Source organism: Triticum aestivum, chromosome 2D (assembly GCF_018294505.1).
Source record: "Triticum aestivum cultivar Chinese Spring chromosome 2D, IWGSC CS RefSeq v2.1, whole genome shotgun sequence".
In the NCBI taxonomy this organism is placed as follows: domain Eukaryota; kingdom Viridiplantae; phylum Streptophyta; class Magnoliopsida; order Poales; family Poaceae; genus Triticum; species Triticum aestivum.
In genome coordinates, this window is record NC_057799.1 from 294,250,747 (window position 1) to 294,256,746 (window position 6,000).

Genomic DNA, 6,000 nt, shown 5'->3' on the forward strand with positions numbered 1-6,000 from the left:
GTTGGCAAAGATATACATGACCAGGATCGTATGTTTGCATGGAGTTCCGAGGACCATTGTATCAGACAGAGGAACCCAATTTACCTCGAAGTTTTGGAAGCAGTTACATGAAACATTGGGAACCAGGCTGGAATTTAGTACAACTTTTCACCCACAAACAGATGGACAAACCGAGAGAGTCAACCAGATTTTGGAGGACATGTTGAGAGCATGTGCACTAGATTATGGATCCAGTTGGGACGACAATTTGCCATATGCGGAGTTTTCTTATAACAACAGTTATCAGACCAGTTTGAAGATGGCCCCTTTCGAAGCTTTGTACGGAAGAAGGTGTAGAACACCGTTGTTATGGGACGAAGTTGGAGACCGTCAGTTGTTTGGACCAGATTTGATTAAGGAGTCTGAACAGAAAGTGAGGTTGATTCGCGATAGGCTCAAGGTATCCCAGTCCAGGCAGAAGAGTTATGCTGATTCTAAACGAAAAGAGACAGTTCACGAAGTCGGAGACAGAGTGTATCTTCGAGTATCACCACTTCGAGGAGTGAAGCGCTTTGGAGTTAAGGGAAAGTTAGCGCCCCGTTTTATCGGACCATACAGAGTGTTGGAACGTATGGGAGAGGTTGCCTACAAGCTGGAATTGCCCGAAGGATTGTCTGGAGTTCATGATGTATTTCACGTTTCGCAGTTGAAGAAGTGCCACGCAGAGATGGCTGAGATACCACTGAGAGATACTGTGCCACTGGAAGCGATTCAGCTGGAAAGTGATCTGACCTATGAGGAGAAACCAGTTAAGATTCTTGAGTATGCCAGCCGAGTTACCCGCAGCAAGGTTATCAAGTTTTGCAAAGTCCAGTGGAGTCACCACACGGAGGATGAAGCCACCTGGGAGCGAGAGGAAGATCTACGGAAGGACCACTCCCACCTGTTTTCTAGCCAACCCGAATCTCGAGGGCGAGATTCATCTTAAGGGGGGTAGGTTTGTAACATCCCAAATTTTCAATTTGGAATGTTATACATAGATCATCATTGCATATCATATTTTATTGCATTTTGACAAATCCTCGATAAATCCTAAGCAACTCAAGGACCCTCGGAGAGAGTTGGGGATTTTCTCGAATTTTCGTATTTGATTTTCATCAAATAATAAGACGAGGATTTTGGTTTTAATTATTTTCTCTCCGGAAAAATATTTCATTTCAAAAATAAACGAGAGGAGAAAATATGACTTCTCCAAAACAATTGAAATACTGGAGGAAAAATGTTAAAATCATTTATTGGAATTTATTTGGATTTTATTTGCAAAATATTATTGCATTAAAAATATTGCATGTTTTTCAAAATATTTATTTTGTGTTAAAAAAATGTTCACCCTATTCTAGATTTTCTAACTAGACGGAGAAAATTTATTTTATATTTTTCTGACTTTTATTTATGTTTCTACGAAATATTTTCCGCGGAACGAATTTAAAAAAAGAAAAGACGTGCGCGCCCGCTGGGCCGAGCCCAGGCCGCCGGCCCACCCCGCGCCTCTCTCCTTCCCCAGCACGACGCCGCCGCAGCCGTGTCCATGGCGGACACGGGAAGCCCCGCCGCCCTTGCCCCTCCCCCAAGCCACCTCCGGCTTCCCCCCCTTTATATACCCCCCCTCTCTCTCGCCTCTCATCTCGCTCGCCGCCGCCGCCGCACTTGCCCTCGCCGCCGCCGCCGGAAGCCCGAGCCGCCGCCGCCGCCGTTCGTCGCCGGAGCCGCCCCCTCGCCCTCCCCCGCACCCCGCCGCACCCCCGCGCCCCCGCCGGAGCCCCGCCGGAGCACTACCCCGACGAGGTACTGCCTCGCTGCCCCGTTCGTCATTGCCGGTTTTTTTGTTAGAAAAAAACCTTTTCGTTTAAAAAAAAAACCTAGATCGGTTTTTTTTTCGGTTTTGTTATTTTGCGAGCGTTCACCGAACCGTTCGTTTTAACGAACGCGTTCGTCGGTTTTTCTCTGTTAACGAACGTCCGTTCTTTAACCGTTCGTCCGTTTTTCTTTTTCGTCGGATTTTTCCGTTATTTTCTCAGATTCGATTTCTGATCGAATCTTCGTTTCTGTTTAACTTCTCGCTCGTTTATCGGAATCAGGCGATTCAAGCGCCTAGAATTTCGTCTCGAAATTCTCTTTCCGTTTAACCTACTCAAACAAGTTTTTGCTACAGTAAAATTTGACCTAGATCCAGATTAGCAAACGAAGCTTCTTTCTTTCGCCGTTTGACTTTCGTTGCTTCTTTCGAGTTGATTCTTTTTGCAAACCGGAGTTCTTAAGTTGAACTTTCTGGTTGGATCTTTTACTCGAGTTTTACCTGTGCATTAGATGAGTACTGATTGTATGCTTGTTTGTTTGCGATAGAGTACCCGGAGTGTGCCGCTTGTTACTTCGAATCGCTAGGTTTTGCGGATCATCAGCAAGGCAAGTAACACTTTGATCATACCTTTTCATACCCAGTTTTATTGCATTAGATCTATTCCTCAAACACTTGCATGATTAGGATCTAATTAAATTGTGGGTATTGGGAAGTAGTTGAGGTAGTACCTATTACCTGTTTTCTTATCAAACCCTTGGGAGTTACTTCTACGTTTGCTATTATATTGCCATGCTATGCTCGTAGACGTGGATTGGGTTTGAGAGATTTTCATGACAGATGTGAGATTGTTAATTAATGGTTTACTTAAGGTGGCAACTAAAACTCACATCTGGGTGGATTGAGGTACCTGGGTATTCCAGGATTGCCTGTTTTTCTTTTGGACCGCCACCCAGGTTCAAAGGGATCATGAGATTATTCATGCTAGAAACTTCCGTGTGCAGCCGCAAGCTATTATGGGCTCTAGCATAGTTGACTAAGTTGTGTGAACTCTTACAGTGGTAGACTAGCAGATGTAGGGGAAAGTAGGTGTAACTGTCTACCCATACGTAAGGTGCAAACACTTCTGAAAGACTGTGTCTCGGTCATCCGCTACTCAAACACCATGTAGTGCGAGTAATCCAACGGAGGAGATCGAGTCTTGTGGGGAAAAGTGCACAAACCTCTGCAGAGTGTACAAACTAATCATGGTTAGCCGTGTCCCCGGTTATGGACATCTTGAGTATCTAGTACTTGGATTATCATGTGAATCTCATCACCATGTTACTTCTAATTAATTTTGTTGGGTTATTGATGACATTTAATTGGGATTGAGATGCTGTCAACCATCTCAATGTTTCACAACCACCATGATAGTTAAATAAAATTTATTCCTTTGGAGTAGGATAAAATTGGCTTTTCGCAAAACTGTAACCATAGAGCTTTCCACCAGCCATATATGCATGTAGTATAGCATTGTTATTGTTCATTATTCTCTATGTGTTACATTGCCAGCATATTCTATGTGCTGACCCGTTTTCGGGCTGCAACGTTTCATGTTGCAGACTTTTCAGACGACGAGTAAGGTGCCTTAGGTCGTGGTCTTATACTCAGTGATGCCGCTGGAGTTGATGGACTCACTTATCTTCCAAGTCTTCCGCTGTTATCGTTATTAGATGGCCTTAAGCCATGTTTATCATACTTATTCTCTTTTGAGATATTCGATGTAATAAGTGTGTGATTGCTACTCTGTTATAAATCCTCCATTTGTACTGTGCGTGTCAGCATTACTGATCCAGGGATGACACTGGTGCACAGCAGCACAGACCATTTGAGGTCTGGTCGCTACAAAGTTGGTATCAGAGCACACGCTGACTATAGGACACGACCACTAAGCTTAAGCCCTAGAAAGCTTCTCTCTTCTCAGTTCTAACCCCTCTCCTTTTTCTACTCTTAGGAATGGCGAATGCAAGGAGCAAGTTCATGCAACCAGATGAAGACACGCCGTTTGGTCGACACTTGAAGGAAGTCACCAAGTACTTGAATATAGGAATACCAAGCATCACCGGAACCTACAACGCCACATTACCCAAAGAGGAGAGCTGGAAGATCCTAGTTCTTATTCCAGGAAGGACGTTTGCCAGTTACTGAACCCATAAGATTGGTTTTCAAAGCACCAACCTGGAGTTTAGGGAAGAGCATGGCCGCACACATCGCCATGGGACGCATTGGAGAAGTCTACCACCAGGAGCTTAAGGATACAATTTACCAAATTTGTGGACGCCGAGACGCGCAATGGGAGATGATCAGAACCAAGAAGGATGGATCAATTGCAGCTTTCATCCAGGAGCAGAACCAACATATTCGTCGCCAGGAGAACCAGATGTGCACGGACAAGGAAGAACTGAAGAAGGCATTAACCAAGATCAAGGAGCTCCAAGAAGAACTCAAAGCTACACGCGAAGATTATTTGGAGGAGATCAATGCACTAGTAGGGAAGAATGACAACCTGGAGAAGAAGATTGGAGTATTCATGGGAAACCCAGTGCCAAAAGCAGAAGTCGACGAATGCACTTGTCCGGATAACTACATCATCATCGACGACACTGACTCGGAACCAAGTGAAGATGACTGGGTTGACGAAGCTGGAGCAGACATCATGGAGTCTTCAACGGATCAGAATTTCTAGTAGACCACCATATCAGTAGTAGTTTTCCCCCATTTAATAGTATAGTTCAAGCACTTTGTAACGCTAGTTAGATCGATTGTTTTGCCTTGTTTGAATTGATTGAGTGATATTGATTGAATTGTCTCATGAGCATATGGGTAGTGTTTTCTCTCTAGACCTTATTCTATTCTTAACTCTCATCTTTTCTAAACCTATCAGATGCCTCCGAGACGCGACACCGGATTTGTTTTCCCGCCAGAGATCACCCAGTTGATTCAGCAACAGAATGCCCTGATGAAAGTGTTAGTGCAGAACCAAGGCAACAACAACAACAACAACAACAACAACCCACCGCCACCACCACCTGTTGATCACTTAGCCCGTTTCTTAAGGCTAAACCCGCCGGTGTTTTCCAGTAGCACCGAGCCGATTGTTGCAGATGATTGGCTCCGCAAAGTTGGAAGGGAGTTGACCACTGCAGGATGCACAGATGCGGAGAGAGTGCGTTTTGCCGCATATCAGCTAGATGGACCCGCAGCATCATGGTGGGAGAATTATACAGCCACGCACCCTATTGACACTGTCACATGGGACCAGTTTCAGCAAGCTTTCCGTACACGCACATGTTTCAGCAGGAGCTATGGCTATGAAGAAGCATGAGTTTCGCAACCTACGCCAAGGAGGATGCACCGTAGGCCAGTATGTGGAGGAATTCAGTAAGTTAGCACGTTATGCACCAGATGACGTTGCTACAGATGCAGCCAAGCAGGAGAAATTTTTGGAACGACTAAATGATGAGCTGAGTATGCAGTTGATGGTAGCAACCTTCAACAACTACCAGGAGCTGGTAGATAGAGCTCTCATGATTGAAGGGAAGCAACAGCAGATTGAAAACCGTAAGAGGAAGTATGGACAAGGGAAGTATAACTCAGGAGCTCAGCAGAAGCCTCGATTTACCCCGAAGCCGGGAGGACAGTTTCAGCATACCCATGGAGGAGGTAGTTCGCACAACCATAATGGCTCTAAAAATGGTAATGGGAATGGAGGAAGCAACGGACAGAACCGCACCAACCCATCTACCCCAGCCAAGAGGGACCTGAGCCAAGTCACTTATTTTAAGTGCCAGAAGAATGGACATTAAGCCAATGAATGTCCTGAAGCCCAAAATGGAAATGGCAATGGAAGCTCTGGGAAGAAGCCGAACCCGTTCAACAAAGGACATGTGAACCACGTGAGCGTGGAGGAGGTTGAAGCTCAGCCTGATGCAGTAATAGGTAAGTTTTTGGTTAAGTCATTTACTGCAACCGTTCCTTTCGATACTGGTGCATCGCATTCATACATATCAAGGGGATTTGTGAATAAGTTTAAGATGTCCACCAAAGTTCTCAGAACCCCTATGTTAGTAACCTCGCCAGGAGCAGAGTATATGGCCACCCAAGGATGTTTTCAGATACCATTG